This window comes from Epinephelus fuscoguttatus, linkage group LG13 (genome assembly GCF_011397635.1).
Source record: "Epinephelus fuscoguttatus linkage group LG13, E.fuscoguttatus.final_Chr_v1".
NCBI lineage: Eukaryota > Metazoa > Chordata > Actinopteri > Perciformes > Serranidae > Epinephelus > Epinephelus fuscoguttatus.
In genome coordinates, this window is record NC_064764.1 from 40,446,550 (window position 1) to 40,458,818 (window position 12,269).

A 12,269-nucleotide genomic window follows, 5' to 3' on the forward strand; every position below is an offset into this window, starting at 1 on the left:
CTGCTGACTTCTTGAATTTTAAATGAGTTTTGTGCCGGAGTTGAGCTCTGCTTCAAATCACAGGGTCACTTCTATAAATCGCTCCGCTCCGAGGATGTGAAATAAATAAAAGCCTGTTATTCTTTGCTTTTTTCAGTTTGGGGAGGCTGGTGCTCAGGCAGGAGGGGTGATCGGCCACAGCACTCAGCCCCCTCCAGGCCATGCTTCACACACACACACACACACACACACACACACACACACACACACACACACACACACACTTACCTGCGCTCTAAATATGTTCTCAATAAGTGTAAGTGGCCCACATGACTCTCCAGTCACTATCATGTTTAACACAAGCTGTGGGAGCGCAGGATCGCATCAATTATTCACACCGGTCCTCTGAATTTGTCCTCCATCGGGGTTATTTCAGGGATCAATATTTCATTCTTCTTCACGGCATTGTGGAGCTTTTTACGCTTGTTTGGTCTCGTTCCTAGATTCCCTCTTTCCCCAAGAAATGGAAAATAGATAAAGGGACTGAGTGTGTAAAGTGATGCAGCGGAGGAGCTCTGCAGGCAAACGATTCCCTGCCGGGCTTCAATAATTCACAGCGCCTGCTGCAGCCCGATGTCTCTGCATGATGAGATGAGATGCACATGATGCAGTTAGTTAACAGAACATTTCTTTGAATAAATACACACACACCCACACACACACACACTCCTGCTGCAGGAGGGAAATTTAAGTTGACAAAATGAGGCTTGGAGAAGAGTTTTAAATATTTAAACACAGACGGAAAAAATGTCTGTCTAATTATTTTCTGTGATATTTTAGTTTAGTGAGATACTTTGGTTCAATCTGCAGCTTTGATTCAGTCATTAAACCCGCAGTGATTAAATATTTAACCCAAAATATATTTGCGTACTAAATTAATTTAGAATTAACTCCATTAAATGATCTTGTAAAGCAACAACAAAACGAAATATTCCTGTGACCCAGGTCTCCAACGGCGCCATTAATCTGAAGATAATTGTCTAAATAAACTACAAATGCCACAGGTCACATGACGCGTCCTCCGCTCCGCCAAAAGCAGCACTTTGGAGCTTAATATCGCCTTATCCAAAAACCGCAGACACTTTGGGTTTATGGTGAGAAATAAAGCTTTAAATGGATTTTAACACTCTTATTTTCAACCTCTAATGAGCGCTTTACGATGAAATTAAAAATAACTGCAAGAATTCAGCAGAGACTCGTAAATGTCGCCGCGCGGCTTGGAGAGGTAAAATCACAATCTGCTCATTTTTATGTTTATAGAAATAGTTTAATGAGCATTTCATATTTATTTATGACTCTCACACAGGTTCAGTTTGTCACATCAGAGCCAGGCCTGCAGCAGACCCACGCTGTAGCCAGCAGCCTCACTTGCGCGCGTCGACATCATCATCACCGTCATTATCATATTTAATATTATTGACGAATGAGCAGCGAGGAGCGGACTGGCTCTGCGCCACCGGCTGCTGCCACTTAATTCTCACTTGGCGTCAGAGCTGAGCTGCCAGGTGTCTGATAACCAGGCTGCGTTACAGAGGTGAGTTACAGATGCTTTATAGAGACTGTTTTTACGCTTTGGTGCAGTGTTGGTGATGTAAAGAAGAGTCTCAGACAGCGGAGCGCTTCTGTCTCCAAATCAGGTTTTAATTAAGACTCAGCAGCTGTTTGTCAGGAGCTCAGTCAGGAGAGGTTGGTGCTGATTTTCAAATCTCAGGATGTCCGAAATTCTCGTCTTCTACCTGCTGATCAGGACCAAAATCCAAAAATTAGGCCCGTTCAGCTCGAGTCTCTTTCCTGGAAAGCTACGCGCACGACTGGCGACGCACACACGCCTAACGCTCTTTTAGTGGGACCCCCTCTGGCTCCCCATCCACGATCTGAGCATCCAGAGGCCCCCGGGCCGGAGCAGGCAGTGGGTCCACCCGCCCCCTCCTCACTGGTGCCCGCCGCGGCTCCTCTGGTGCCAACACAAGGCTCCGTGCAGCCAGCAGCGCTTTACGCACAGTCACAGTGTTGCAGATGTTGCAAACCTGTGGCTTCGGTCGTGTTGCTCAACTCCGTCGCGCATGCTCTCGTTAAAATGTGCATGAAAGACTCCCTTGTTGCAGCTTACCGTGAGGCCGTGGAGACAGCGCGTGCACATCTGAGCAGGGAGAAGGAGAGGAAGGAGAGGGAATCACAAACGGAGTTAAAGTAAAATATTTACTGCTGAGTTAATACTCTGAAAAACTCACATGTGGTCTGAACTCCTGTTAAAATAAGTTTACATGTCTGACCACTGGCCTCCAGCGTAGAGCAACTCTTTATGGATTTAAACAAATAATGATGCAAATGAATTCTCACAAAAAGAAGACAGTAGGAGTGACCTCATTACGGCTGCAGTTTCCCCACAGTTTTAAAAACACGTTTTTAATTTTGTCAGTTATTTTGCATTCAGAAAACTTTCCATATCTTTAGTGTCATTTGACCTTCTGCAACTTCCTTATCAGACAGCAACATCTGACAGGTCACAGGGTCAAGGTGAAACCTTCAGTCAGACTTGAGGGCAGCTGGTAGCCTCATAAAATTGTGTGTATATATATTTGTATATTTATTAAAGCATTAATGGGTAATTATTAAAGGTACTGATCTATGAAATGAGTTTTTCTGTATCCAAACACACACCTGACAGCAGGGCAGTACATTGATATTATGTCAATATCAGGATATGAGATTAGATTTTGATATCCTGATATTGAACATGTCGTCTTTTCCTGGTTTGAACAGCGTCATTACTGTAAAGTTATGTAATTTTTGCAACATGGCGATCTCTGAGGACGAGGACCTGATTTCTAAGGTAACAAAAACACACCCTACTCTCAGGTTATACAGTTTCATAATTATATTATATTTCTGCCAGTATATCCCACTAAATCCCACACTGGGGCGTCAAAGAATGCGTCGCAGTAAAATATGATTGTCTGAGACTGTTGTTCTATTATTTGTCTTTACCCACTAAGTCATTAAATCCACATTACTGGTGATTATTTGTCAGAAATCTTAGTGTGTAAATATTTCATGAAAGCACCAACAGTCACAGTATCGTCACAATATTGAGATGTTTGGTTTAAAACAATATTGTGATATTTGATATCTCCGTATCGTCCAGCCCTATGACACGCAGTGTGTATATGGGCTGTGCAGTATATTGATATTTAATAGATACCGTGACATGAGACCAGATTTGTCTTTGGGATATTGTTATATCATGTGGTGTCTTTCCTGCATTACAGTAAGATGATGTCATTTTCCAAACTTAACGACTGTTCTCGCTGTTCCGTTATCTGTCGCGTAGTCATTATATCGACATTACTGATGATTCATTTATCAGAAATCTCATTGTGTGAGTATTTTGTGAAATTGTCAAAGTTGAGGTAAAAAATATCGTGCGATTTGATTTCCTGCATATCGCCCATCTATATGACACTGACTGAATATGACCAATAGGGGCGTAGCGATGTAGCCTACCGACGATAACTGAGATATTTCAAAATGACATATCGTAGAGGTGGGAATCACCAGAGAATCCACAATATGATATTATCACAATACTTGAGTCACGATACAATATTATAGCGATTTTAAATCAATATGCTGAGTATTGCAATAAAATATATTGCGATTTATTTACTTTTTTTAAACCGTAAATTACGTCCTCAAATGAAAACTTTGTCAACATCTGTTTAATCCAATAAGATAAAGTTTTCAGTCAGTTCATCTGACTTCAGACATGTTTTTTTTGCAGCAGCAAAATGCATCTAGTGGACTGAAAAAGCAACTGATTGTATTATTCTAGAAGGCTCCCATAAAGTTAAATTGGTATTTATAATATTAGTAATTTATAGAATTTAAAAAATCTGTGTGACGATACGATATTGCCAGACAAAAGTATCGTGATACTATACTGTATTGATTTATTCCCCCACCCCTAATATACTCCCTAATATTCTGACACTCGTGGACATATGATAATAATAAATGTGTAAATAATCCAGCACCTTTTAAATCAGTTTCATTCTGGCTTTGTCTCTCTCTGCCAAGCGCCATCTGGCTGCCTTCACTGTCCACTTAGAGGAATTACTGTAATTTCTATACACTTTTGTTTGGTTACAGTGACAGACACTCTCTCCACCAACTTACTCTTGTATTTTTGGTGTAAGTCATGTGCCAAAAAGAGAAACAAAATCCATAACAATCAAAGTTAAAGGCGAATTTTCTCTCGATATTGCGATAATATCGTTATCGTGAACTTGTTGTGCCGCCATAAAGGTGTAGTGAAAACCTGATATGGAGCGGGGTCTAAGTATTATCTCTTTAACTAGCAGCTCTACATTCAGTAAAACACTGAGCACACACACACACACACACACACACACACACACACACACACACACACACACACAGAGTGAACTGTGCGCCACAGACAATGCGCCTGTGCGCAGCAACACAGTGATGACCTGGTGCGCGCTCCTGCAGCTGTTGTGTTCACTGTCTGTCTCACGTGAAGCAAGAGGAGTTCACTGACCATCCGCAGTGTCTGTGAGTCCCTTTAACTCTGAATATTGACAGAAGTTTCCGTTGTTCATATATTTGGAGGGTCGTGACCTCTCATCCCACGCACGGGTTGATCATTAACAGAGAGACTGCGGCTGCACTGAGCGCGTCTAATAACGAGAGATAAAGAGGAGACTTATTATTAGGCTACTTATTAACATGTATCAGCGCGTGGACTTCACCTCGGGCGGATTATCATCCGGGATGATACCGACATGTGTGAAAGTATTAGAGGGAAGTTGATAAGTTCCTGCTGCGTGAGGCAGAAATCTTCTCCTGGTGGAAAAGTAACAGCAGAGCGCTCTGATGTCAAGGTCTGTGTGATAGCCTGCTCCATGTTATGGCCCCGGGGAGGAAGATCTCAGTCAGATATGATTTAGAGGATTATTACGCAACTGTTTATGTTGAGTGGAGACAACATAAAGTCAAAACAGACTTTATTTAAGCATCTGAAGGAAGGGTTTAGTCAAGGATCCCTGTGGGTGCCCCCTCCTGATGGGTCTGTTTACAATCACCTAAAAGGCTTGTTTATGAACAGAATAAAGTTCTGCTGGACTCTTCTATATCATGTTAAGCGTCCTATAAGAGAGATCCGGCCCACAAAATGCTTCCATGGGTCACATTATTTTTTTTTTGACGCCTCCCTCCCTTCCCTTGCTCTCTTTGTCTCTCCTCCCTTCTCTCCTCCCTCTATCAGTCAGTGCGCCCGTTGGCACAGGGACGATTGAAAGTGACACTCTGATTAGGACCCGGTCCTTTGCGCCGAGAAATCCCGCTTTTACTGTACCTCACGCGCCGGTGTTTGCTGCTCGGTCAGGTCCGTGTTGTGCGCTCTGTGTCCCGGGTTGTGCTGCTCCTGTTTCCCGCTGCGTCGCGTTATTTTTGCGCTTTCTCCGAGGATGAAGCCATGAGTTCAGAGGAGGGCAGATTTGTGCCACAGAGACGCGTTTTGAGCTAAAACAGGCGGATAAAAGCGTAAAAAAGGAGGACGGAAGACAGAATTTTAAAATATCAAGTTTGTGCGCGCGCTCCGGCTCACGGCTCCAGGACAGACCCACCGGTGCTCACAAAGTCTCTCCCTCTGTCTCTCTGTTCGCTTCCACTTCCCACAGACGAGCATCCTCCGTCCAGATCTCCACGCACTCCGCTGCTCTGCGCGCTGTCCTCGCCCCCTCTCCAAACCTCCCTGCCCACTAACTTTTCTCTCCTGTGTGGATCCGGTCCGGTGTCCGACGAGTCCAGACTGAGCAGCGTGACCCGCCGTGTATCCAGGAGCCGACCCACAGCCCAGCCCTGGATTCAATACTCCTGATCAATGGACAGAGCCTCCTCAGCGGCCAACAGCGCTACAGACACGCCGTAAGCAGTGAGTACAGACACACACACACACACACACACACACACACACTCTCACACACACTCAGAGACACAGTACTGAAGACACCACCATTTAAAGTGCCTGTAAATTATAATAAAGTGAAAATAAATTATAAATAATAAAGTGATCCAGCTGATCTCACTAAAACTTTTACTCTGAGTTGGCACCGTCCCTCCAGTTAATACAACGAACTTATATATTATTATTATTATTATTGTGATTATTGTGATTACAATTATTAGGCTGCTAATTTTTTTGTTTATTGTTAATCTATTAATATTTAACGCCCATGCATTTAAATATTAAGCTATTATAATTAGTTATTTTCCAAATAAGCCACTTATTTTTCAATAATTATAAGTATGCGTTAATTTTCTTAAAGTTTATACAAATTAAATCATATCTACTTATTAAATTTGCACATGCATGAACAATTTCAGTCTCTTGGCACTGAAGTAAAATGAGATTCTTTATGTATTGGTATTGTTTTTACGAAATATTAGTTGTATTTAGTATTTTAAATATGCACAAAATGTAGATACGTGAGTAAAATTTTATATAAGTTATTAACTAGTGTGTGAATATTGTGAATTTAATATTTAAGATGATGCTTTGAGCCTTTAAAATAAAAATGAAAAGTTATTTTGGAGCCTTGGCAGGAAGTGTTTGATTAATCGCAGAGCTTCAGAATAATTTATAGCAAAACTTTATATGTGTGTGTGTGTGTGTGTGTGTGAGAGAGAGAGAGAGAGAGAGAGAGAGAGAGAGAGAGAGAGAGAGAGAGAGAGAAGTTTATTATAAATCTTCGGAGACACGTTACAATGCGCCACAACAGGACTTTGTGACTTTTTAACTTTTAAAAAATAATTAATGAGACACACACAGTGAGAGGTGTCACTGGTGTTACTGTTTAACACGTGCACAGTTTAAATAACAGCACCAGTTTTTTTAAACACTGCACCTCCACCGGTAACCGGGACAGTACGATGAATAAAACATACAGAGGGAACAGAAAGGTGTCGAACACGCTCCGAGTGTTCTCGGCTGCTACAAGGGCCTTTAACCTCTGCAGCACCTGGGGCAGGAGACACTGCGCCTCCGAGCAGAGATGCACAGACACGGAGGGTGGAAACAGTCAGAAACACTCAGGAACACGGAGAGATCAGAAAGCCCAGGTCTGGTCAGGGACTGTGGAGGAGTTTAGGCCTCCAGTCCGCTCTGCGTAATCACCAGAAACTGAAGCCAAATGCGTCCAAATGAGAACCAGTCCTCCTGCAGACCGTCCTGTCAGCAGCAATACTCTGCCCTGCACCAAACATGGAGAAATCAAACCCACATCCTTAAGTAGGTTTTAGAATTAATTCTGAATGTGCAGTAAAAGGTTTTAAAATGTCACATGCGAGGCTGCAGAGAAGTGAAATGATTCTTGTATTTATTTCTGCCTCCTCTCTGACAGCAGCTACTTCCAGCTCCTCGTCCTCTCTGACCTTTAACAGAAAAAAAACAGGCTGAGTCTTCTTTTCCAAAACCAGCAGGAATCCAAACAGCGTTTGGGCTTTTTCTCATCTAATTAAAACGCGTGTGAACCGACAGACTGCGCTCACACACATGCGCCTGTTGTCACCTGAGCAGGTAAAGTGTGGCTGCAGAATCCGGATTAATATTTATTAGAGAATCATTTTCAGTAATTATAATAGTTTAGATTTAATTAAAAAAGGCCTGATAATTAATGAAATCATAATGGCGGCACTGTGACGCGCTGTCAGACACCTCAGCGCACCACTGTGCCGTCTCCTCCCCGCCACAGTCCGTCCATCACAGCAGGAAAATAAAACAAAAAATACATAAGTTTTTTTGGAGCAAACCGCGAGGAGAAACGGATTCGTCTCAGCTGCTGTGATGGGAGAGTGTGCGCAGGCTCTGCAGGTCTCCGGCCTCCCTGTCTGCTCAAAGTTTGCTCACATGTTCAAAAAGTTGACGGGCCGCGCAGACTCTGTCGGGGAGGAGGAAGAGGAGGAGGGGGCGTTAATGTGCAAAGAGTTTGCGTATCAAAAATAGTGGGAAACTCATATTTTCTTTGGCTCCAGCTGAGCTGCAGGGGCTTCATGTGCGCGCGTGGATTCGAGGCTTTTTTCACGCTGCCGCCAAAATGCGCAAATTATTTATGGTCTGCAATTTTACGCACATAAAGAAGACCCCCCTCTGACTTTATTTAGCTTCACTCTGTAGCAGGGGCGTAGGTTTGTTTCAATAAATAGGGGGGGAAATATGAAACAGGGGGTTGGGGTCCTCATCTAGGAAAGTTTGAGCATCAGACACTTCATTTCCTGCATTCTGGTGAATTTACTTGCAGCAGTTTATGATGGAAATATATTTAATTCCATCAAAATAAAAGACCTACTGCTTTATTAGTTTAGTGATCTTATGTTTGGGTGATGGCATTAATGCACATGTTCTGAATATTAAGGAGGACGTGCCCTCTGACCTCCCTGACTTCTGCAACTCGGCTTTGTCGTTGTTTCAATAGCTGAAATATTCTTTTAATTCCCGAGTGTTTCTTAGTTATTGTAACTTCTTAAAGCTCTTTGTCGTCAGATAATCAAAATCAGGTTTATTTCCAAGTAGGTTTGCGTTCAAGAAACACATAAAGAGGAAATAAAAACAGAGGCGAAGTGCTTCAGCAGTCAGCAGCATAAAAATAATCTTGAAAAACAAAGTTTAAGTCACAATTAATTTCCAAATTAAAGATCTAACTTTAAATCTGTCAGTATTTCAGTGAGAGTCCTCCTCTGTGCTTCCTGCCTCTCTGTGTGAACTCAGCTATCTGTTCACACGTAATATGGGTGTGTCCGCACTATTAAACTGCAGATTAGATAGTGGAGAAGCTCTGTGGGCACTAATGATGCTCCTCTGTCGGGCTGTGGGCGTCGCTCACAGATCTCCATAATGTCTCCTGCTCGGCCTGGTGCAGATTCATCATCGGCCTCGGCGTGATCGTTGAGGGTAAATTCATTTATTTTAGCTGAGAGAACTCCGACATGTGGACGCTGAGACCTGAGCTCTGTGTTTTCCCACTCTGGTGAGGCTGTGGTGGACTGGTTTGGCATCGGAGCGCGTTGCAGTAAAGTTTTAGCATTTTCTTGGAGCAGCGTCACCTCTTTAAATATCTGACAATACAGCAGGAACACCTTATGATGTAACGCTGTTAAAAAAAACACAGGTTGCATCACCGCGCTGAGCTGCAGCGTGTTGTATTATTTTGTCCACTCCTCCTGTGTTGTATACATGCGTGTGCTCCTCACACTCTTACTTGTCCCTGGCTGAGTCAGTGTGTGGTCCCTGGAAGTGTTAAAGCAGAGAGTCTGTGTAGCGTGCTGGCTGTGGTTTGTGTGGCTTAGTGTCTGTCTGTGTGTGTGTGTGTGTGTGTGTGTGTGTGTGTGTGTGTGTGGATGAGTGTGTTTAAGCATGCATCCTCTAGCTGGAAGGGCGAGGCTGTAAATGCTCGCTGTTAACTCTTCATCCCATATTATCAAATGAGAAGTTTACAAGGGAGCCAAACATGTTTGCCAGGAGGCCTTCGTCCCCTCCTCCCTCGCCCCAGTTATTTTCCTCTCTGCGCACGAGTGTGTGTGTGTGTGTGTGTGTGTGTGTGTGTGTGTGTGAGCCCGAGGACCCTCTCCACAGCTCCACATAAGTTGTGTCTGAGTGTGTGTGTGTGCTGTAAAGGTCTGTCTTGCCCTCACACCAGCTCTGCCCACATCACAGCGACACATCTGACGTCCATAAACGACAAATTCCACAATAATGTTCCCGAACAGAAATCATTTCTCATAAACAGCCACATAAAATTTTTTGTGTTGTTCCCCGTTTTGTTTTCAGACTTCGAAAGCAAACAAATTGTGATATTTTTTGTGCTTCCTGCTGTTTTTTCGGGAAGAGTACCAACATGACGTCGGTCCCTCCCTGTGCATACATGTGTGTGTACATTCAGTTTGACAGCAGGGCTTTTAATATCGCTCCCCCTCCTCCTCCCGCTGCCTTCTTTTTTATCTGGGCTGCAGAGCCAAGCATTAACCAATAGCTTGATAACGCTGCTATAAAAGTGGATCTCGAACGGGAAGAACGGCCGTATCTGAATATTTTCCTACACAGGTGACGCCTGTCCCGTCCTCCCTGCTATCAGTGCTAATAATGCCCTCACAGGTCACTCTCCTTCTCTCCGTCTCCGTCTGTCTCTGTCTGGTTTGCATGTTGAAGGCACAACCCTTCATTAGCCGACACAGTATCGTAACGGTAAAAGAGATACCGGAGGGAGCGGAGGCGATGTAGCTTTGGCTCCTGAGCCCTGCAGTGTGAGAGGTTAGTTGTATTTCTTACTAACACTTTGAGATCCATTAGTTTCATACATTTACAGATTGGAGATGTTTCCCTGCTGCTCGGATGATTGCGTTCACTTTTCACCCACAATTATCCCTCTTTTATTTCCTCTCGTGTTTTAAATCTCAGAGTGTAAGTGTGTGAGCTGCTGCTCTCTGCTCTCTGCTTCCTGCACACTTATCACAATGGGAGTGCAGTGAAGTAGTGTGTGTGTGTGTGTGTGTGTGTGGAGGCAGGAGGCGACATAAAAACTGGTTTCTTCTTTATTGTATCGCCCGGGGAGCTTTTTCAATTCTACCTGTTGTTCTCCTTTAAAGGGAAACTTTGGTATTTTTCAACTTGGACTCTTTTTCTTGAGTGTTTGTGTCTAACGTTGCTCCTCAGATGGTCCCATATGCTAAAACATAAGTAATGAAACCTTTTAAATTTTCAGAATCATTGTGTATTGATGAATCTTTTTTTTTTTTTTGTACAACAGGACGACCCAGCAAAAATTCACGGAGCTATAAATATGCTGAAACTTTATATTACAAAGTGGTTTTATACCACACCAAAATACTGGAATAAATAACTTTACTAATTAAAAATACCATTTAATAGATTTCATGTGAGCAAAAAAAAAAAAGATATGCAACACAAGAATTAATAAAAAGTTTATTACTGTCAACCAAACATTTACTTTCATTAGTCACTTATGATGCATTTATGTGATGTGGGAATAATCAGAAAAGTGATTTCCCGACAGCTGACAACTTTGACGTCACATATGCAGAAACATAATGAAACAATTTTTGAAACTGGTCCAGTATTAAGAGAGAACACTGATGCCGTGACACAGGCTGCAGTGTAACCACTCAGATCATGTTCTCACTGTTGGTGTACGTCCGCTAAATGTGCTTGTTTTTACCACTGACAGGCTCGATTGTTGTTAAGTGTCTGACAACGTTATGGAGAGAATCCCTACAGAGAAATGAAATGTTTTTCCATACCTTTCACTTCATCTGGTCTGTTTGTTAGCGTATTTCCACAAATAAAAGCCAGAACTCCACACATTTATGGAGTCACACAAGCCACTGTAATGTCAATCTGAAAATACTTCACATTAAAACCCTTGTGTTAACAAATGAAGGGATTTTTTCTATTGAAACGTTGTAAGCGGGCTTTTATTTTGAAATGGACACAGGAAGTTTTGAGTCAAACATTTTAACTGTCTATTTTTGCTGAAAACTGCGTGCGTCACTTGGAGAAAATAGGTGGGACCCCAAACGCGGCGAGTCACACCTGAACAGCGCTGCTCACACGGGCAGTGAGGCTGCTCTAACCAGGCGCAAAAAACCCAAACAAAAACACTAGACATTCCACGACACGCATGCGCTACGTTTTCTTTTCTCCAACTCAACACACTCCTCCCTCCAACTCCTACTAATGTTTACACTCTTGTTTTTCTGCAACAAGTCACACCTCACCAGATTTCACAACAAGACTGCAGAGAAAGGTGATACGATGTCAGTATAGTTATCGAAAGACCATTTCAACTGTCTAGTTTTGCTGAAAACTGTGTGCGACACGCGGAAAAAGTAGGTGAGATCTCGATTCTCTAGATGTTCTGCACCTGAGCAGCACTGCTCACATAGGCAGTACGGCTGCTCTAACCTGTTAAATTGGCTGCAGACCCCCCCAAAACATTAGACGTTCTGCCACACACATGCACTGTTCATGCAGGCAGTGTGGCCCAGGTGTACTCTGACTCAACTTCTTCTTCTCGACACTCCTGTCTCAAACTCTCACCAGTGTTTCCACCATTATTTTTCCCGCTACATGTCACACCTTGTGGGATTTCAGAGTAAGACTGCAGAGAAAGGTTGTATGATTTCACTATGATTTT

At 43.0% G+C, this 12,269-nt stretch overlaps 1 protein-coding gene across 5 annotated transcripts in view; it reads left to right on the forward strand.

The window, feature by feature from the left end:
- Nucleotides 1-4,916: 4,916 nt before the first annotated feature.
- Nucleotides 4,917-12,269, forward strand: part of satb2 (SATB homeobox 2) — a 78,456-nt gene continuing 71,103 nt past the window's right edge. For 3 of the 5 annotated variants that reach the window (XM_049593957.1, XM_049593960.1, XM_049593961.1), the window contains exon 1: nt 4,918-5,995. The gene's annotated coding sequence lies outside the window, so the exon portion shown is untranslated. Of the gene's footprint in view, nt 5,996-12,269 lie in introns of all 5 variants that reach the window. The other 2 variants (XM_049593959.1, XM_049593958.1) reach the window with 2 other exon arrangements.